We start from the raw sequence: 23,524 nt of genomic DNA, 5'->3' as shown, positions 1-23,524 counted from the left end.
TAATCATTTCCTCAGACATTTCTTGTGAAGCCACATTTTTGGAGCCCCTTGAGATTTGACTCCCTGAGAGACTTTCTCACAATCTTCTCTATGTTGCCAGCTTTTGGAGGTAAATTCATCCGTTCTCAAATCAAGAAGCATGGGACACTCTGAGTGTTAATAACATGCAACAGTTATGCTAAAATGCCTTTCTTTTTAGGTGCCCAATCTGAAGTTCTGCTGGTTGATTCTGGAGGGGATGTCAAGTGACCTGGGGAGTCCCTCCACCTCTCCTGTGAAGTTCACCTTCAGAGGCTGCTGGATGGCGTGGATGAGGCAGGCTCCTGGAAAGGGCATGGAATGGGGGGGATATATATGTACAGATTCATCTGCCAAACGCTACTCAGATAAAGTCAAGGGACAGTTCACCACCTCCATGGACAATTCCAACAGCCTCCTCTATCTGCAAATGAACAACCTGAAACCAGAGGACACGGCTGTGTATTACTGTGCAAGAGACACAGTGAGAGGAAGTGAATCCGAAGCCAGGCAAAAACTTTCCTTTGCTCACATCTTTTCTCTGCAAGCTGCAAGAGACTGAAGATAACTGAAACAAAAAGTCTGACTACTACCTTTCCAGAGTTCCCATTCACACAGCCGTACCCTTCACACAAAGCTACCCTAACATACACTGACATATTTGACGGGGGTTTTCTGTGCAAGCTAAAATGGTCACACCAATGTCAGTTGCAATTTCTGTTTTTATGGTGCTGCTCTTCCTCTAGCATGGACACAAGAAATGAAGGGTCGCGGTCCACCCAGGAAACACTAAACTCCACCCCCTCTGCCTTTGGCAAGCTTCCAATCCCACGTTTTTTACACACATTCCTACAGAACACTCATTGCAGTACCCAACTCTGCAAGCACATTGCATGTACGGGAAACAATCTGCAGCCATAAAAGGCTGCACATTTCTTCTCACCACATTCCACCATTCCCTTGTTATAGGTAGGCAAAACCTAGGGTAACATTTTCTCTGATAGCTCATGGTCTGAAGAACACAAAATGGTACCACCAATGACTGAAATAAAATGGTTCTCCAAATACCATAGGTCTTTTCATCTGTGAGATCCCTCAGCTGTTTTCTTCTTAGGGGGGAAACCAGGGGACTTTGACTCCCTGAAAAAGTGTATTACATTTCTTTATATTTCTTCAGGTCAGGTCTTGGGTTGCAGTGAAAAGGAGAGAAATGTGTCTGCTTGTGTCAACATCTTGAGCCACTGCTTTATGCCCTGTTTATTACCATAAATCATCCTTACGCTCAATGAAATTTGTCTGCTGAAGGCCTTTTGCTCTTTTATCCTGAGGAATATGCAAATGCACTGACAACATCCTGTTCAAGTCCTCTATATACTCACCCTGCCCCAGCAACACCCAAAGAGACATCTCAGTCTGCCTGCCTTGATGACCAGATTTCATTTAATCTATTGGAAAACAGAAGAATTGGAAATGAAATTTTGGCTTCATTGTCTTTTCCTTTTGACAGTATTTGAAGGTAATTTCTCTTCTTCTGAAGAGGACTGTTAGGTTTTAGCTATTCATGGGCCTGCAGTGTAATTATAGTATTTTCACTTCCAGGTATCCAGGCAGAAATCCAGCTTAGGGAATCTGGAGGGGATGTCAAGAGACCTGGGGAATCCCTCCGCCTCTCCTGTCAAGCCTCTGGTTTCGACTTCAGTAGCTATTGGATGAGCTGGGTGAGACAGGCTCCTGGGAAGGGCCTGGAATGGGTGGCAAGGATAGAGTATGATTCAGATAGGATTTACTACTTGGATAAAGTGAAGGGAAGATTCACCACCTCCAGAGACAATTCCAACAGCCTCCTCTATCTGCAAATGAACAACCTGAAACCAGAGGACACGGCTGTGTATTACTGTGCAAGAGACAGCAGAGACACAGTGAGAGGAAGTGAATCTGGAGCCAAGCAAAAACCCTCCTTTGCCCACAGACGCTCTCTGAGATGTTTGTCCCCTTTAGCATGTCAGCACTCCCCCACCTGTTTGTTATTTAAGTCTATGAGGCCAAAGACATGTTTAAGGTCAGGATTTTACATGGCTTCAAGCAGCATCTTGTGGTTTGATTCTTGCTTCTATCCCTCTTTTACATGAATTATATAACACACAGGATGCTCACTGTGCAGCAGCATTATTATTATTATTATTATTATTATTATTATTATTATTATTATTATTATTTTAAGATGGTCTTTTTACTGCTCAAAGAGGACCAAAGAGGATGCCTTGACACGAAAATAGGAAATGTTTCTGAACATGCATATATATGCAGTCATGATCAGCATGTTTAGTGACACCCCCCATGTAAACACAGCTTTTATATTTCTCATTTGCCTATTACATAGACAGGATTCCCCGTGCTTTGAGAAGAGGAAGAACAAGGAGTTATGAGAACGTTGTATCATGTGCTCTACATTAAGATGGGATTCTTATACATATGATTTTTGTGTTGTTGTCTTTTATTTAAAGCCTTTAAGAGAGGGTATTCCACAGACATTTCATTTCTTTGCTGAGCTGTGATCTACAGTGTATCTTCATGCTTAACCTAAATTTTCTTCCACTTCATTTGACCATTTCACAGGCCAAAGTCTCCTCCATAGCCACTGTGAGCCGTCATGACCGCTGACGTATTTAATGTTTTAACTATTTATTTTTTAAATCTTGTAAAATACTTTAAGTTGTATTTTAATCTTGTGAACCATCATGAGGGGTTTTTTTTAATGAAAAGTGATATATAACTATAATAAAATCATCACCATCATCATTATCTCTCCAATTTCACAATGGCTACCCCTAGGATGAAAGGCATTGGAGTCCCAAAACATTCCAGTGAGTTTCCCCACCCCTGTCCAAAGGCAAATGCTGGTGAGGAGGACATGCAAACAGGGAATGTTCCTGAACGTGCATATGTACCCATCTAACACTCCACCCAATGTAAACAAAGCTTTTGTATTTCTTTTTTTTCATCTTACAAAGACAGGGTTCCCCATGCTTTGAGAAGAGCAAGAACACAGAGCGATGAGAATGTTATGTCATGTGTTCTACTATTCTACATTAAGACAGGATTCTTATACATATGCTATTCATCTTTTGTTTTATTTAAACCTTTAAGACAGCTCATTACACAGACATTTCATTTCTTCATCAATATTTTTTTATTATTTTATTTCCACATTCATTTTACATTTCTTTAGCCCACATATACACTTTTAGCTCTGCCGAGCTTGCGACCTCCCTCCTTACCTTCAGCAGGTATCCCTTGTTCTCTGAAGTCGCGTATTTTAGTTTTTTGACCTTATATCTACCTTATAAATTGTAGGAGTTACTTCAGTCCTGCCAGTGTCTTTAAATTTTTACAGTTATCCTTTAATTGCACAATAATTTTACTCCAGCTTTCCTGGAATTTCTGATCATCCTGATCCCGAATCCTGCCAGTCAGTTTTGCTAACTCGGCGTAATTCATCATTTTCGTCTGCCACTCTGCAATGGTAGGAACTTCTTGTAATTTCCAATATTGGGCCAGAATATTCCTTGCCACTGCTGTGGCATACATGAATAGTCTGTGGTCCGATTTCTTAATCTCCTTCCCCATCAAACCCAGCAAAAGAGTTCTGACAAAGTGCAGACATGACTCTAGTCCCTCACTGCCCAGAGTCTCTGTTGGTGCTTTTATACTGATGGGTATGTAAATCTTCAGACAGAGCTTCCACTTTAAAGCAGTCAGCAAACCTCCCTTCCCATGCACATGTGGGACCGCTTCTTGCTTAACTCTCTCAAAGAATCAGAGAAGGAAAATGATAGTTTTCCTTCAACTTGTTTTCTTTTCAGCAGCTTTGGGAGGTAAATTCATTCTTCCAGTTGAAGAAAGCTGATACATTCTTGGTGTTAATAACAGGGATCTGGTCTCTCAATATGCCTTTCCTTCTAGGTGTCCAATCGGAGGTCCAGCTGGTTGAGTCTGGTGGAGATGCGAAAAGGCCTGGGGAGTCCCTCCGCCTCTCTTGCCGAGCCTCCGGATTCAACTTTGGGAATGCTTACATGAACTGGGTGAGACAGGCTCCTGGGAAAGGTCTGGAATGGGTGGCCTACATATATCCTCAATCTAATTACATTTACTACTCGGATAAAGTAAAGGGAAGATTCACTGCCTCCAGGGACAATTCCAACAGCCTCCTCTATCTGCAAATGAACAATCTGAAACCTGAGGACACGGCTGTTTATTACTGTGCAAGAGACACAGTGAGAGGAAGTAAATCTGAAGCCAAGCAAAAACCCTCCTTTGCCCACAGATGCTTTCTGAGATGGTTCGGCTGCAAGAGACTGAAGAAACATGTAGTTCAAAAGATTTTTTGTTTGTCCCCTTTAGTGTGTCAGCCCTCCTAAATCCATATCTTATTTAAGTCCATGTGGCCCAAAGACGGTCAGGATTTAACATGGGTTCAAGCAGCATCTTGTGGTTTAATTCCTGTTTCTATCCCTCGTTTACATGAATTATATAACACACATGATGCTCTCTGTTCATGCATTTTTGGAAGTTAGGGTCTTTTTAAGGCTCACGTGTGTGCACTTGCCTATGGTGAGGTCATATGATGTTTTCTTTATGTAGTGCATATACTTTATTTAGTTGTCATAAAGCATTTTTCATGGCCTCTGGGTGTGGAAATTTCTTCACTGGGAGAAAGGATGGAGTCAGGACACCTTCTCTCCACACACAAGTCTCTGCTTCTCCTTGGGGTCTTCCTGCAAAGCAAACATATATGGCAATTCAGATATGCATGTTTAACAAGGGCTTTTATTTATGCAATGAGCCGCCTATCAAAACACACAAACATTGTAAATATATTAGATAGATGTTAGATATATATAGATAGATAGATAGATGATGATGGAGATAGATGATAGATAGATGATAGATGATTGATTGATTGATTGATAGATGATATAGTCTCTCTCCTTCTGCAAGTGGATTTATACCATCAAAAGAAATACATGTGGTGAGACTGAAAGGTATAGAGCATGTTTAGTAGACAGAGGTTACAGTGAGAAGTTTGGTAAAACAAGGTTTAATGGCATTGCATTATTGTGACCAAAGTATGATCATTGCTAATTTGTTTTTAAAATGCTTTGAGTATTGATAAACAAACAAAAAAAAAGTAAGGCAATTGCGAATGAATGAAAATAAAAATATCAGGATGATCAAATGGTCTAAAGGAGAATTTGGCTTCATTGGAAGGAAAACCCATTAATCCTCTACCAAATGTCATTTTGCACATTAAGCATCTTCTCACAAAAGCAGACCACTTCCCCCTCTTGTTTCCCACAAGGGGGCAGTCATGGTGCAAAGATGAGGAAATGCCCCATCTGCCATGACTGAAATAATATGCTGCTCGAAGTACGGTTGGTGATTCCATCTGTGAAGCAATTACTTTCTCAGATGTTTCCTGGTCAACCAACTTTCTATGAGCCCCCTGAGACTTTGAGTCCCTGAGAAATTTCAAGCAATTATCTCTGTGCTCTCAGCCCATGGGCAACAGTTTGTGGGGAAGGAATCCATGGCACAATCTTCTTTTCTACAAATATGGATAGCCTATAGGTTAAAGGCATGTGTAAACAAAATATTTGTACAGCAGACCTTCCAACCATCCTACTTTTAGCAGAACATCCCAGATCTACAGAAACCGCCCTGGCTTCTGTTTAAATGTCCCATTTCCTCAGCCGCCACCACAGTGAGGCCAAGGTCTCCTCCACAGCCGCTGTGACAAGTCATGACTGCTGATGTTCTTAACATTTTAACTACTTATTTGTGCTTTTATGTTGTATTTTAATTTTGTGAAATGTCCCATGATTTTATGATGAAGAGTGATATATAACTATAATAAATTAATATTAATATTAATCATCATCATCATCATCATCATCATTATCTCTCTCCAACTTCTCAATGGCTACCCCAAGGAAGAAAGGCGTTGGACTCCCAAACCAGTTGGATGAGTTTCCCCACCCCTGTCCAAAGGCAAATGCTGGTGAGGAGGACTCCTTCTTAATTCACCCAGACAACCTCTGTGCTCCTGCTACATCCTGAACCACAACCCTTGTGTGCTTATTACTTCTTGTCACTCAACCCCTCACCAAACAAAAGGGAGAGGGGTGGGTGGAATTGGCTCAACTTTGTCTCTTTCCTTTGCCTATATAGGCAAAATGCCTCCTTTCAAATGTATAGGACTATTGGACTATCCTAAATATTTACGCAAATGAAACTTTCCAATATCTCCCTCCTTGCAGAGGAAGTTTTTTTTCTCTCTTTTTTTTTAAAGTCTCTTGATGTGATTTCATGAGGGGAGATAATAAATAATGGTGTTGCATTAGGGAGGGTGGTGGGCATTCCAGGGGTGGAAGAGGGGTCCACTGGGGTTTGACTATAAAGATGGAACTTATATCTTCCATTTGCTTTTATTTACTTAAAATTCCACTTCTCCAGGTTGCCATAGCAGAGCTCCCTCCCATCACATTTTTTTTCACAAGCTACATTTGAAATTATAATTGTATCACACCAGCATCATCTCTATAGTTGCGTGGGGAAGGGAGGCAGAAATAATAATAATAATAATAATAATAATAATAATAATAATAATAATAATAATATGCCAGTCCCTTGAACTTTCCACAACAACCAGCAGTTTTAAAGTATAAAAGTAGAATGCATCCCCAGTTCAATAATATCTTCCAAACCTTGCTCCAACACCAACGTCTTTGACTGAATTTTGCATTCCATCTATGCCCCCCCCATTAGAACTTCACCCTGTGTGCATTTGCATGTGTGTGTGTGTGTGTGTGTGTGTTTGTGCAGGGGACAAAGAGGAAACCAGCAGCAAATCCTGATTCCCCAAACAGCTTTTATCTGCCTCATGTTCCTCACTGGGGAGGTCTCATGTAAATACCACCAGGAGTTTCGGATGAAAAGCCCTGAATATAAAATCTTCACTTGCTTCCCAGCCCAGAGTCCCCTCTTTCCTGCATCTCTAGCACATTCATTCATCAACATTATGGAGCTCTTGTTGCTCTTTTTTTCTTTGGTGGTGTTTTCTAAAGGTAAGGGAAGTTCTGCAGTATTAATATACTTCATGTGGCGATTTGATGGCGAACAACCATTCATTGCCCTCTTTTCTCTTTCCAAGGGGTCTCCTCAGACATTCAACTTGTATCATCTGGGCCAGGAATAGCGAGGCCAGGAGAGAATCTCAACCTGCTTTGTAAAGTCACAGGTTTCTCCATCTCTACCCGATACTATGCATGGCATTGGATCCGTCAAGCTCCTGGGAAAGGTCTGGAGTGGATTGCACAGATATACCCCTATAGTGGAGGGAAAGAATATGCCCCTTCCCTGAAGAGCAGAGCAAGCATTTCTTCAGATGCCTCAAAGAACGAGTTCTCCCTCCAGCTGAACTCCCTGACAGCTGCAGACTCCGCTGTGTATTTCTGTGCCCGAGAAGACACAGTGAGACAAAGCCTACTGGGCCCTGTTCAAAAAGTAGAAGTTCTGCTTCTATAAACAAATACACTGTGAAAGTTTTGACAGAGCAATTCTACATTCCACAGATGATGCAGAACAACTTCCAGACCTGCCTACCTCTTCAATCTGTAACTTAATGCAGAAATGATTATACTGATGGACACACAATGGAAGTAGACCAATGTGGATCAGTACAGCACTGTACAAAGTGATGTTGCTGCAGCATTTTTTCGGTACCACCAAAAATCAATATCCAGTTTTGTAAATAGATGATTATTTGTGTTTTGTCTGCTCTTACCTCTGAGTTGTGCTTAAGGCTGCTTGCAACAGACCTCAAGTAGAAATGTGGACTTTTAACAAAATTGTGAATTTGCCATTGTACCTTTCTTCACCATCCCATAGTCCCTTGGAATGGCATGAAACCTCCTCTGCAGCACATAGAGCCTGGGAAACCCGGGTTGAAATCCGTACTTCTCCATGAAGCTCACTAGAGTCACGGCCTCTCAGCCTAAGCTACCTTATTGGAGTGTTGTGAAGAATATATGAGAGGTGGATATTGGAGTGTTGTGAGGATATGAGGAGGGAGATATAATGTATAGCACCTTGAATTCTTTGAGGGAAAAGCTGGGATAAAATACAATGAATAAATAAAATAAATTCCATGTGTTTATGTGCATGCATCATGCATACCACAGTCAAGTTGGTGGAGCTGATCAGATTACTCATGTCCACACACTTACCTCTCCATTGTGGTGAGGAGAAGAATCACATTTAGAAAACATATGGTTTGACAGGTATGTTCAGCAATGGTGTGTTCTGTGGTATGTTAACGGGTGAATTAACTGAAAGAATAATCAAGATCTAACACTTGAAATGTGTTTTTGGTGCAACTACATGTCCGGTGCTGCTTTGCTCTTCCCAATGTCACTAACGGCTACACCCACAAATCTATGCCAAATGTCATTTTGAAAATTATTCTTCCAGTCAGAAACCAAGAGCCACATTCCACCTCTTCCTGCTGCCCACAAGGGGGCAGCCATGGTGTGAAGAACAGAAAATTCCATCTGCAATGACTGGAATGGCAATGGGTTTCCCCACCTCTGTCCAAAGGCAAATGCTGGTGAGGAGGACTTTTTCTTAATTCACCTAGACAACCTCCACACTCCTGCTACATCCTGGGCCACAACCCTTGTGTGCTTATGACTTCTTGTCAGTCAACCCCGCACCAAGCAAAAGGGAGAGGGGTGGGTGGAATTGGCTCAACTTTGTCTCTTTCCATTGACTATGAAATAATAAATAAAGAAATAATAAATAAATGCCAGACCCTTGAATTTTCCACCACAACCAACAGTTTTAAAGTATAAAAGAAGAATCCATCCCCAGTACATTAAGCTATTCCAAACCTTGCTCCAACACCAACATCTTTGATTGAATTTTGCATTGCATCTATACCCCCTCCATTAGAACTGCACTCTGTGTGCATTTGCTGGAATGGATTACATATATACATCCCTATGATGGCGGAAAATCATATGCCCCTTCTCTAAAGAGCAGAGCAAGCATTTCTTCAGATGCCCCAAAGAATGAGTTCTCCCTCCAGCTGAACTCCCTGACAGCTGCAGTGTATTTCTGTGCCCGAAAGGACACAGTGAGACAAAGCATATTGGGCCCTGTTCAAAATTAGAAGTCCTGCTTCTATAAACAAATTCACTGTGAAAGTTTTGTCAGAGCAATTCTACATTCCACAGATAATGTTGAAAAACATCCAAACTGCCTGCCTCTTCAATCTATAACCAGGGCAATGCACGAAAATGCCATTTACCTTCCTGCCGGAGCGCTATCTACTTGCACTTTTTGGCGTGCTTTCGAACTGCTAGGTTGGCAGGAGCTGGGACTGAGGAATGGGAGCTCACCCCGTAGCAGGGATTCAAACCACTGACCTTTCGATCGGCAACCCCAAGGCTCAGTGGTTTAGGCCAAAGTATCACCCGCATCCCTAAAACTATTATTTTTTAACTGTTTCACAACATTCACCAGTGCAAACTAGATGTATTCTCTGGTTTAGGCAAGATATTAAAGAACAACAATAGAGATTGGATTGATCTACATTTAATGTTTCCCCTTGATCAACTTCTTTGACCAATTTCAAAGTAATTTTGAATGAAATGTACCTTTAGGCACATACTTCAAACCCATTCCACCCCCCATTACTTTTATATCTTATGGTTTCCATCTTTGAAATCATGGAGCCTCTGTGCATGAGGGGGAAACACAAGTCCATCAAGGTTAAGAACTGTGCAAATTGTACAATGGCAAAGAAGCAGATTTTTGCAAGGTCACCATATGCTTCCAGTCGGACGTTGCCAAATGTCTCTGTTGGTGCTTTTATCCTCATGTTTATGTAAATTTCATAGAGAGCTTCCTCTTTAAAGCAGCCAAACACTCTCCCTATCCCTGCATACCAAGGACCACATTTTCGTCAAATCTCTCAAAGCACCAGGAAGGAAAAATGATAGCTTTGCTTCAGCTTATTTTCTTTTCAGCAGCTTTAGGAGGTAAATTTCTCATACCAGTTATCGAAGGTTGGTACATTCTGGGTGTTGTTAACATGCAGCAGACTTCTTAAAATGCCTTTCTTTCTAGGTGTCCAATCAGGGGTCCAGCTGGTGGAGTCTGGAGGAGACGTGAAAAGGCCTGGGGAATCCCTCCGCCTCTCCTGTAGAGCCTCTGGATTCAACTTTGGGGGCTATGGCATGCACTGGGTGAGACAGGCTCCTGGGAAGGGCCTGGAATGGGTGGCCTACATAAACTTCAATTCAGGTACAATTTCCTACTTGGATAAAGTGAAGGGGAGATTCACCACCTCCAGAGACAATTCCAACAGCCTCCTCTATCTGCAAATGAACAGCCTTAAACCTGAAGACACGGCAGTTTATTTCTGTGCAAGAGGCACAGTGTGAGGAAGTGAATCTGAAGCCAGACAGAAACTCTCCTTTAATCAAGACAAAGGAGTTGAATTCCCTCCAACATTCCACATCAAAACAGGGACATTATATCAGCTGCAAGAGAACAACGAAACCTGTTAAGATAATTTTCACTGATAGTCTGCCACCTCATTTCCCCTGGTCCCTATTCACACGGAGACAGCCAGTTAGTCATTCTGCTGTACACCTGGGGCTCTTGCTGGGCAAATTATAATAATTTATTAGTGTTATTATTATGAATTTGTCAGTTCCTTTATCTTGCCCAGGGCAATCCAATGAGACTTACAACCAAAGAGACAAAATACCCCTTAGAGATATGTTAAAACCAAGAGGAAAGAGAAATACATTAAAAACACCTCACCCACTTCTAAGAGACACGGATAGTTAAAGGGCAAAGGCCTGGTTATAGAGGAAAGGTTTTGCCTGGTGCCTGCGGATGTATAATGATGGTTCCAGGCGATTCTCACTGGGGAGAGCATTCCACAAACAGGGAGCCATTGCAGAAAAGGCTCCTTCTCATTTTCTCACCCTCCAGACATCATGTGGAGGAGGAACATGAAAAAAGGGCCTCAAATGATGATCTCAGTGTCCGGATCAGTTCTATGAATCTTTAATATATACCCAGGACCATCAAACATTCTGCAATGGGCACTACACACAAACACCACAATTCTATTGGTTACACTAAAGAGCTTATTTGAAATTTCTATTGGGGGGTGAGCATACTGTGAGAAGTGTGCTCACCTTTTGCAGTGTGCCTCATTGTGGGCAGGCACAAGCACCCTAGGTAGGCAGGGGAACGGGAGTGGCTGGGGGAAGAGGTTTGTGGTGTGGTGAAACAGCTTATACTCAAGTCAATAAGTTTTCCCGGTTTTTTTGTGGTAAAATTAGGTTCTTCAGCCTATATTTGGGTCGGCTTATACTCAAGTATATACAGGTAATTTGCCCTGTCCACTTGCCGAATCAGTGAATCGGGAGCAAGCATGGGCAACCAAGTTAAAGCTCGTTCCTCCAGTATATAATATGGGCCCATGGCTTGTTCTGCAGCCGCTTTTTGTTGGATCCCCACCCACCCACTTTACATATTGCTATTGCATGTTGTTCTGCTCCACCTTGCTATGTCATAGCCTATCACTGAATTGTTTTTTTTTTAAAAAAAATAATATTTATTAACAGTTTAAAGACTATAAAAGAAAGAAAAAGAATTCAACAAAACAATACAATACAAAAACAAAAACACTACGTAACACTAACACTAAAACATTGAATTAACAAAACAAAACAAACACAATTTAAAACACATCCAATAATTTCAATATCTTATCTTTCATTCACTTGTCTCCATGACCTCCTCACACCTCCCTTTTTGTATTCCACTTCAATTAACTGTTTCAGCAATTCCTTTCCATCTTCCTCTGTTTTCTGTCCTGTAATTTATCTTAACTTATTCTAACCTTATTTTTTCCCTTTAATACATTAAAAATCTATTTGTACTTAATTCTTTATAACATTTCTGCTAAAGCCATATAACTTCATTCCAACATTTTTCTAACATTCATTAATTTTACAGTATTCCTGTAAATAATCTTTAATTTTTTTTCAGTCTTCTTCCGCCTATCACCAAATGGTAAAACTAGGCTTAATGGCATTGCATTATTGTGACAAAGATATGAACATTGCTGATTTGTTTTTAAAACACTTTGAGTATTGATAAACATGGGAAATGCTGTAAAGCAACTGGGAATGAATGAAAATGAAAAAATCAGAATGATCAAACGGTCTAAAGGAGAATTTGGCTTCACTGGAAGGAAAACCCATTAATCTCTACCAAATGTCATTTGGCACATTAAGCTTCTAGTCAGAAAAGCAGACCTCTTCCCCCTGTTGTTTCTCACAAGGGGGCAGTCATGGTGCAAAAATGAGAAAACGCCCCATCTGCCATGACTGAAATAAAATGCTGCTCAAAGTACGGTTGGTGATTTAATCTGTGAAGCAATTACTTTCTCAGATGTTTCCTGGTCAACCAACTTTCTATGAGCCCCCTGAGGCTTTGAGTCCCTGAGAAACTTTCAAGCAATTATCTCTGTGCTCTCAGCCCATGGGCAAAAGTTTGTGGGGAAGGAATCCATGCGCAATCTTCTTTTCTACAAATATGGATAGCCTATAGATTGAGGGCATGTGTAAACAAAATATTTGTAGTACAGCAGACCTTCCAATTGTCCTACTTTGAGCAGAACGTCCCAGATCTACAGAAGCTGCCCTGGTTTCTGTTTAAATGTCCCACTTCCTCAGCCACCACCACAGTGAGGCCAAAGTCTCCTCCACAGCCACTGTGAAAAGTCATGACGGCTGACGTTCTTAACATTTTAACTATTTATTTATGTTTTTACATTGTATTTTAATTTGTGAACCATCCTGGAATTTAATGATGAAGAGCGATATATAAGTATAATAAAATCATCATCATCATCATCATCATCATCATCATCATCATCTCTCCAACTTCATTTCTTCACATTATTGCAGCCTGATTCTCCTTAAAGCATGTTCAGGAATTGCTCACTATCTTCCACAAAGTCAATCAATCAATCTTTATTACGGTCCAGAGACCCAACAAATCATTACAAATCAATCTTCCACAAAGTGCTTGGCATGCTCTGAGTGAAAGAGAGCTTGCCCACACTACTCTTATTCCTTTGTTTTCTTTTCTCCCATCATTTTCTCCAGGAAGAGCCATGGTTTAACACTGAATAGGAACAAAATTCAACCAAGTTTTCTGTGGATTGACATTTGTTCTGGTTCAGCAGAACCAGGGAAAAGCAACTGAACAAAAGAACATCCTGGACCCACAGGACAAAGGGAAGTGTTGATGAGCCCAGAGTTTCCATGTTGCTTGTGCATTCTGAGAGGGACACATGTCCACAGGTGTAAAGAGCTCTGCAAATGTCAAACAGTGTCGAAGAGACAGATTTTGCAAAGTCCAGATGTGCCTCTAGTTGTACATTGCCCAAAGTCCCTGTTGGATTTTTTATCTTGATAGGTATGCAAATTTTCAGCGAAAGCTTCCCCTTTAAAGCAGTCACACAGCCTCCCTTCCTCTGCATATTTGGGACCAAATTTTGCTCAACACTCTCACAGGATTAGACAAGTAAAATGATAGTTTTGCTTCAACTAGTTTTGCTTTCAGTAGCTTTTGGAGGTAAATCCATCCTTTCAGTTAAAGATGGTTGGGGTACTCTGGGTGTTAATAACATGCAGCAGACTTCTTAAAATGCCTTTCTTCTTAGGTGTCCAATCGGAGGTCCAGCTGGTGGAGTCTGGAGGAGACGTGAAAAGGCCTGGGGAGTCCCTCCGCCTCTCCTGTCGAGCCTTTGGATTCAACTTTGGGGACTCTGGCATGAACTGGGTGAGACAGGCTCCTGGGAAGGGCCTGGAATGGGTGGCCTACATAAACCACAATTCAGATACAATTTACTACTTGGATAAAGTGAAGGGAATATTCACCATCTCCAGGGACAATTCCAACGGCCTCCTCTATCTGCAAATGAACAGCCTAAAACCCGAGGACACGGCTGTATATTACTGTGCAAGACACAGTGAGAGGAAGTGAATCTGAAGTCAGACAAAAACCCTCCTTTAATCAAAACAGAGGTGTTGCATTCCCTCCAACATTCCACATGAAAATAGGGACGTTCTATTAGCTGACCAAAGAAACCTGTTAAAATAATTTAGACTGATTGTCTGCCCATTCAAACGGAGACAGCCAGCTAGTCATGCAGCTGTACACCTGGAGCTTTCCCTAGGCAAACTGTAATCATTTATTAGTGTTATTATTATGAATTTGTCAGTTCCTTTATCTTGCCTAGGGCAATCCAATCAGACTTACAACCAAAGAAACAATAAACCCCACATAGGTATGTTAAAAGCAAGAGGAAAGAAGAATACATTAAAAACAACTCACCCACTTCTAAGAGACCACAAATAGTTAAAGGTCAAAGGCCTGGTTATAGAGGAAAGTTCTTGCCTGGTGCCTACAGATGTATAATGATGGTTCCAGGCGATTCTCACTGGGGAGAGCATTCCACAAACAGGGATACATTTCAGAAATGGCTCCTTCTCATTTTGCCACCCTCCAGACCTCTTGTGGAGGAGGACCATAAAAAACGGCCTCAAATGATGATCTCAGGTTCCGGATCAGATCTACAAATATTTACTTTTTAAATGTGACTCAGTTCTCTTTTTCATTTACACCAAGGGCCATCACACATTCTATAATGGACACTACACACACACACACACACACACACACACACACACCACAACCATCTACACGCCACAACTTGTTCTATTGGCTACACTAAAGAGCTTCTTTGAAACCAAATTTCCATTGGGGAGAGAGGATACTGTCAGAAATGAATTCACCCTCTTGGGCGGGCGTCATTGTTGGCTGGCATTCCCTTGCATGCCAGGATCTGACTTGGGATTCCCAGGCATCAAATGAAGGCTCTTGGCCAAACTTGTTGCTTGAGTAATTTGCCCTGTCCACTTGCCTAATCAGTGAATCGGGAGCAAACATGGGCAACTAAGTTAAAGCTCGTTCCTCCAGTATGTAATACAGGCCCATGGCTTGTTCTGCAGCCACTTTTCGTTGGATTCCCACCCACCCACTTTACATATTGCTATTTCATATTGTTCTGCTCCACCTTGCTATAGCATAGACGATCACCGTATTGGGGACCAAGTTCAAATTTTCCCACGCAGCCCTCTGCTTTTTGCCATTCTCATTGCCAATGTCACATCTTTGACAGTTTAGGCATTGGATAGGCAAAGTCATGTTCTGAGGGGAGGTTGTAGCCTTTGCCTTCAAAATGGAGTATCCCTGATGGACTATATGGAACTGGCAGAAATGACTGGCAGAATCCGAGACCAGGGAGAAGAGTCAGTGGAGGAAGATTGGAAGAAATTTAAAGATTATTTACAGAAGTATTGTAAGATTAATGAATGTTAGAATGATGTTGGAATGAATTTATGTGATTTTAGCAGAAATGTAACAAAGATTTAAGAAAAATAGACTGTTAATTGCTGAAAGGAGGGAAAGCAAACTTACATTAATACCAAGATAAATTTTCAGGACAAAAACTTGAAAAGAGGAAAGGATTTGCTGAAATGGATAATTGACTTAGAATACAAAAAAGGGAGGTGTGAGGAGGTCAGGGAAATAAGCCAATGAAAGGAAAGTAATGGAAAGATTTGCTGTATCTTTTTTTTAATTTTTTTATTTTAACGGATTTCAATTCTTTTTTTTCCCCTTTGATTGTTCTTTTTTCTTTTTTGCATTTTATCCTTTCTTGTTTAAAAGGATGTTTTTCTTGATTTCCCTTTTTGTATTCCTGAAAATTTTTAATAAATATCTTATAAGAAAACAAAATGGAGTATCCCATTAAAGGGATGGTGGGGATATACTTCTGTTGGGATGCCCAGGCAGGGGTGAGGGGCCACAGCACTCCCCAGGTGCAATCTAGTGGAGGAGATACCCCTTTATTGACTCCCTCATTTCTTGTTATCCCCAAAACACAAGTTCTTTTGCCAGAAAGGGGAGGGGTATACCCAATATCTATGCCAAACTTTTGTTGTTAATAAAGTTGTGGCCTGATTTCACCCAAGTATTGGTTGTTGTGTATCTTATTCTTGGTATTGTGGAGGACCAAAGAATAGAGAGGATGCCTTGACAAACAAATAGTGAATGTTACTGAACCTGCATATATATGCGCTCATGAGCTCCATGTTAGTGACCCCCCCCCCATGTAAACACAGCTTTTATATTTCTCATTTATATATTACAAATACAGGATTCCCTGTGCTTTGAGGAGAGCAAGAACAAGGAGCTGTGAGAATGTTATGTCATGTGCTCTACTATTCAACATAAAGATGGGATACTTATACATATGCTATTCATATATATTTTTATTTAAAGCCTTTAAGAGAGAGCATTCCAGAGACATTTCATTTCTTTGCTGAGCTGTGATTTACAGTGTTACTTCATATTTAATCTAAATTTTCTTCTACTTCATTTGACCATATCCTTCCAGCCCAATTCCTCTCCATATTTATGGTAAGAAATTGTTCCCCACATTCAACGGTAGAAATACTGGGCATGCTGAAAGTGATGGAATGTCTGAAAACTTGTGTTGCTTCCCCCCCCCCCCCTGAGAGTTATACATCAAAGCATCACTGTAAAGACCTGTACAAACTGTGCAGCACCAAAGAAGGAGATTTCTGACAATGTGCAGACATGACTCTAGTCCCTCACTGCCCAGATTCTCTGTTGGTGCTTTTATACCGATGGGTATGTAAATTTTCAGAGAGAGCTTCCTCTTTAAAGCAGTCAGAGAACCTCCCTTCCCATGCACATGTGGGACCGCTTCTTGCTTAACTCTCAAAGAATCAGACCAGGAAAATGATAGTTTTCCTTCAACTGGTTTTCTTTTCAGCAGCTTTTGAAGGTAAATTCATTCTTCCAGTTAAAGAAAGCTGGTACATTCTAGGTGTTCGTAACATGGATCTGGTCTCTCAATATACCTTTCTTTCTAGGTGTCCAATCGGAGGTCCAGCTGGTTGAGTCTGGGGGAGATATGAAAAGGCCTGGGGAGTCCCTCCGCCTCTCCTGCCAAGCCTCTGGGTTCAACTTTGGGAATGCTTACATGGCATGGGTGAGACAGGCTCCTGGAAAGGGCCTGGAATGGGTGGCCTACATATATCCTCAATCTAATTACATTTACTACTTGGATAACGTCAAGGGACGATTCACCATCTCCAGGGACAATTCCAACAGCCTCCTCTATCTGCAAATGAACAGCCTCAAATTGGAAGACACAGCTGTGTATTACTGTGCAAGAGACACAGTGAGAGGAAGTGAATCTGAAGCCACACAAAAACCCTCCTTTTCACATGGCTGCTCTCAATTACAATCTTGAGGAACAAGCATTGCAACTTATACTTTAAAGGAATATTTTCATGTCCCCTTTTGCACATCAACATTCACCATCCCATTTTACAATGAGACCCCAAAACACATTCCAGGTTATGGTTTTGCACAGGTTCAAGCAGCTCTCAGAGGCTCCAGCTATTTTCACATTGCTCTTCCTTGCAGCACTCAGGTAGACACTGGACCAGGGAAAGGGTGAGATATCCATTGCTTGACAGTGTTTGATCCTGACTTCAACACCTTCCTATATATGGTTATATTCTTGTTTCTATTACTGTTTTTCATGGGCTATGTAACACGTGATGCTCACTCTCTACATTTCTTTGGGTGACCAGCTTCAGATCATGCAGAACAAAAGAAGCAATTCCTTATTCTGGTACATCAAACAGGTTCTGAGAAGGATGCTTCTTGAAGGACAATTCATGAGGATCGTCAACTATCTGAAAAGCAATTCCACCAATGAAAAAGAGCTCCTGGCTGCAACCACTCATGTGGAACAGTGTGGGGGTCATATGCAGGACACTCCACAGTATCGACTTTGGACACCATAGCAGTCAGCAAAGGTAAGAGCGTCAGAAGGCAAAGCATCCTGTCAGTGAAACTTCCCTCTAGATTCAGGCTCTCCTCTGTTCATCAGCAGACACTGCCAGATTTAACAGACTACATTGGTTGGTAGCTAATTCTTGCAATACCTCTCTTAAGAGAAATAAATCAGTCATGCATTTGAGATACAAATGCATGCATTGAATACTAGTAGATATTTTCAAAAGCCTTTGGGACTTGGGGCAGATGAACAAAGAATAAGGGTTTCCATGATCCCAGTGGCCCATAATTGGTACTTTAGCATTTGGCTCCTGAGTGACATTCCTCTCCCCACACCCACCCCATAGTCAATATGTTAGTTCATTTTCCAGATCTGCTAATAAGTCTCCACTGTTCCTTGTGGCACAAAGAACAGCAGGTGGCATGAAGTTCCCTGTAGGAATTGAACACCAGGAAGGAACAGTGTTTGGCAGTGATACTCAAAAATGTTTAAGCTGTCCCCTGATCTAGGATAGTGGGAGGATGGCATGACCTCAAGTTTAGTCACCACTAAAAGCCCTCCTCAGAAAAGCAGAGAGATACTGCGTGGAACACAAGCTTGACATTGGTGCTGTTTCTACATTCTTTGTAAGAGAATTGTATGAAATCCAACCCAGAATCAACTGTGAAGGCCAGAGCTTTTGCCAATGTAATGTAGGAATCATTTTCTAGTCCATGGTCTGCCAGTAGGTTCTTAACAGGTTTGCAGCCTGGCAAACAAACCCTGGAGGCCAGCACAGGCAAAAACTCCCAAGCATGAGGCTTTGAGTTAAGGGCAAGTCAGACCTGCATTCTCCAATTCCTGGAATGGCACATTACCAATATGTGAGGCACAGCCCTTAAGAGCAGACCAAGAGCAGGACCATCAGTTAGGAGAACTTTCAGGAGCAGATAGTAAAAAGTTTGAGCTATGCCGCTAGAAATCAGATGCCTAGAAATGTAATGGTGTCAGATTCCTACTGCCTGCCTGCCTGCCTGTGTATTGGGCTCAGCAAGTCCCTATATTATTCCCCTTTGACACCTGGCAAAGAAAGAAAGACCAAATGGGAGCCACTATTTTAATTCATTCTAAATCCCCATAAGGTAATCTCACAGCAGAACAACATGACACAGTCGACACTGATTATTATTGTGATTCTCAGTGATATAAAAGAATCCTCACTTATTCCCAGAATGCATGTTGTATTAGTAAACAGTGATCTGTACACTTTTATTGATTCATAGCTGACTTTATTATTTGAATCCAAGTAGCTTTAAAGCCTCCAAGACCTTTACTGAACAATAAGTCAACACTTGCGCAACTGCTATACAATCATAGGACTCAGCTACATTAGTGAAGAAACAACAATTTGAATGCACTATAAACATGCAACAACAGATGGCGGCAGAGAACAGGAATTTTATTTCCATAGAGACTTTTTTTCTATAGTTTTAATAATCCAATTTATGACTTATTTACGGTGTTTCTTTTCTTGTGTTTAGATCCACCCATAGACTCACATGTCATTTTTAACATCATTAAGCAACTTAATTTCTTCTTCTTCTTCTTCTTCTTCTTCTTCTTCTTCTTAATCATTTATGTATACTCCGCCCACCTGGAATATTATTATTAACAATACAAAAGCAATAAAATATCAAATACTAAAAATTTCCTAAACAAGGCTGCCTTCAGATACCTGGGTGTTTTGTTTTGACAAGAGGACCCAAAATATTATTTGCCCCTGAGCTCCAGCTGGCTCAGTTCATATGCAAATCTGTCACTGAGTTCAACAAGCAAGGGAGCCATTTTCTCATGTTGACATTTGTCCTCTTTTTCCAAAACAGGTCCTCTTTTTCTGGGCTAAAATTTCTTTCGGGGTGGATTTTTGATTTTGCCAAAATGTATCTTGCTATACCTTCTGGATAAGACATAGGTATAACTGGTGGCTGCCCCTCACCTACACATCAAACCAAAATTAATATTTTAGGAATCCTTGTACCTTACCAACACAGTCATAGAGTAGAAGAAAACAACAAGGCAGAATCTTTAAAACTTTCTCCGAATTAGTTGTTCTCTGTTGTTCAGCTGGGGCTTGAGCACAATGATGTAGCATTTAGGGGTGAAGATGCAGCCCAGTAACCCAGCACTGGAGGACAAGATGGAGAAGATCTCCACAGCCACCATGTATTTCCCTCTTGTGCTCAGGTAGGTTGGAACAAAAGACAACCATACACTGCAAAAGACCAACATGCTGAATGTAATGAACTTGGCTTCATTAAAGCTATCTGGTAACTTGCGGGCTAGAAATGCCACAGTGAAGCTGGAAATGGCCAAGAAGCCCATGAAACTCAAGACACAGTAAAACATGGCGACTGACCCTTCATTACATTGCACAAGGATTTCTCCAGTTACTGAGTGCATGTCTAAATCAGGGAAAGCGGGAGAGGTTGCCAACCACAAGGTACAAATACTTGCTTGTATGAGGGAACAGGAAAGAACCACAGACTGTCCCTGTCTTTTCCCCATCCACTTCCTCATGCTGGATCCTGGCTTTGTGGCCATGAAAGCTATCACTACAGTGGTGGTTTTGGCCAATACACAAGAAACAGCCACTGAGAAGATGATACCAAACACTGTTTGTCGGAGAACGCAGGTCACTTTTCCAGGTTTGCCAAGAAATAGGAAGGAAGATAGGAAGCAGAGCAGGAGGGAAATGAGGAGGGTATAGGTGAGGCCTCGGTTGTTGGCTTTGACAATGGGTGTATCCCTGTGCTTAATGAAAATTGTTAACACCAAGACTGCAATAATGGAAAGAAAAACAGCAGCGAAGGCTAAAGTGATTCCTAAAGGTTCTTCATAAGAAAGAAAGGTTAAAACTTTTGGCATACATTCATCTTTGTCCTTACTTGGAAATTTCTCTTCTGGGCATGTGAAACAGTCAGTCATATCTAAAAAAAAAAAGAGTAAATTTATCATTCAGTATTATCTGTTACATATGGACTGTTCTCCACACTACATCAGTTATAAGTCATATAACTTTTGCTTGAAGGTTCCAGCCGTATCTAAAAATTGAAAATTTCTCATTTCAGTATCTATTACCTATGTGGGGAATAATAATAATAATAATAATAATAATAATAATAATAATAATAATAATTCCAATGCTATTCTCTGGACTCAATCCTGAAGATAGGAATGGCACCACTGTAATAAAGTGCATGTAATTCTCACTCCCCAGAGAGCTGATCCAGGAGGATACCATGGTTGATGGTATCAAAAGCAGATGAAAGATCAAGAAACAGGAGCAAGGTCACATTTCCCTTTCCTACTCTCAGCAGAGGTGATCCATCAGGGCAAACAAGGCTGACTCGGTTCCTTTTTTTAAAAATATATATATATATATTTATCAAGCTTTTACAGAAAAACACACACAAATAACTACAACACAAATGAAGAAAAACAAACATAGTCAAAAATACAGAAAAATAAAAAATACAGAAAAATAAAATTACACCAATCTAAAAAGAAAAAGAAAAACTCGATTTTTAAATTCATACTTAGTTATCCTTCTTTCTTGACTTCCTCACGCCTCCCTTTTTTGTGTTCCTCTTTACCCAATCAGATACAGCAAATCCTTACCCTCTTTTAAAACTCATTTCTAATTATTAGAATCATTCTATTATGTCTCCGATCTTCCTGCTTGTACTTTAAACACCTTTAACATATTATTTTACTTTTGACATAATATAACTTTAGTCTTTTACCCTTTTCTATTACATTTTTACATACTTTTTCAAACTGTATCACTAATGCCATAATATTGTCATATCCAACATCATTTTAACATTCATAAACTTTGCAGTGTTTCTGCAGGTAATCTTTGAACTTCTTCCAGTCCTCTTCCACCGATTCTTCTCCCAGGTCTCGGATTCTGCCAGTCATTTCTGCCATCTCCATGTAGTCTATTACTTTCATCTGCCATTCTTCCAAGGTGGGCAAATCTTGTGTCTTCCAAGGCTGACTCAGTTCCATTGCCAAGACTGAACCCAGAATAGAATGGCTAGAAAGTTTGGTTACCCTTGGAAGTAATTGGGAGATACATTCCCTTCTGCCTTCTGCATACTGATGTTGATTTAGCTAATCAAATTTCCACTTGTGAATAGAAATCTTGTATAACTTCTTCAATTTGCTTTGTGTGGTGGAAACATTGGGGTACTACATAACCTACCCATCTTATTGGAAATCTTCCCTTCTGGACATGGAGTACAATCATAGCAGCAAAATTTCTCCCCCTCCTTCCTTTTCTTCTGGTTGCCAGGATAGCAGTAGTCATTACACAAAGAAATGGGCATCACCTATCCATAACCATGAAAGGTGTTACAAAGGGAAATTCAGTTAGATAGACAGAGATATACCGTACATCTGTTGTTTATCTTGATCGATACCTCAGATCTTTTAAGCACCTAGCTGTACTTAACTGGGCAGACAAGGAAACACCTCTGGGAATACCAATAGTTGAACCAGCAGAGGATTCACAAAGATGAACCACAAAGGCATTTGAATATAGTGAGTTAGTCACTATTGTTTCAATTTCCTCATGTGCATACAGAAGAGATGGCAAAGACAATGAGCTAATATGAAACCCTTACTATTATATATGTGTGTGTGTGTCATTCATATATATCTAGTTCTCTCTCTCTCTCTCTCTCTCTCTCTCTCTCTCTCTCTCATACACACACACACACACACACACAGAGAGAGAGAGAGAGGGGGGTACCTTGGTTTATGAACTTAATCCATTCCGGAAGTCTGTTCTTAAGCCAAGGCGTGCTTTCCCTAATGAGGCCTCCCACTGCTGGTGCCCTTCCACAGTTTGGAGTCCATTCTTAGACCAAGGTAAAGTTCTCAAACCAAGACACTATTTCCAGTTTTGCAGATACAGATAGGTAGCCGTGTTGGTCTGCCATAGTCAAAACAAAAAATTCCTTCCAGTAACACCTTAAAGACCAACTAAGTTAATTCTAGGTATGAGCTTTCGTGTGCATGTGTATCTGAAGAATGGTGCATGCACACGAAAGCTCATACCTAGAACTAACTTAGTTGGTCTTTAAGGTGCTACTGGAAGGAATTTTTCAGTTTTGCAGAGTTTGTAAACCAAATTGTTCTTAAACCGGACTGTTCTTAAACCGAGGTACCACTTTATATAAAAAGAAAAAATGAAAATGAACCAAGAAATCCCTTCTCCAAGTAATTTTTGTGCTGGTGTAAAGTTATCTCTGTGACCAGAGCTATTTCAAAAATTCCAGACATAGTTGTCACATCAATCTTTGTCGAAAAATATAAAGTGTTCTATCTGCATTTTTTTTTTTTCATGACGTGATTGGCCAGAATACTGCCTGGAAAAGCAGCAAGGCAATTCTAGACTATAAG

At 40.8% G+C, this 23,524-nt stretch overlaps 1 protein-coding gene and 1 long non-coding RNA gene across 2 annotated transcripts in view; one reads left to right on the top strand and one right to left on the bottom strand.

The window, feature by feature from the left end:
- LOC309326595 (vomeronasal type-2 receptor 26-like) overlaps positions 1-23,524 on the bottom strand; it is a 406,890-nt gene that overhangs the window by 239,396 nt on the left and 143,970 nt on the right. The window lies entirely within an intron of this gene.
- Positions 7,008-7,413, top strand: LOC309326657. The gene is made up of 2 exons (XR_014150335.1): positions 7,008-7,142; positions 7,229-7,413. It is a non-coding gene; the product is annotated as an uncharacterized lncRNA (long non-coding RNA).

This window comes from Podarcis erhardii (genome assembly GCF_964252035.2).
Source record: "Podarcis erhardii genome assembly, chromosome: 13".
NCBI classification, from domain to species: domain Eukaryota; kingdom Metazoa; phylum Chordata; class Lepidosauria; order Squamata; family Lacertidae; genus Podarcis; species Podarcis erhardii.
This window is presented reverse-complemented; position numbering and strand designations above follow the sequence as displayed.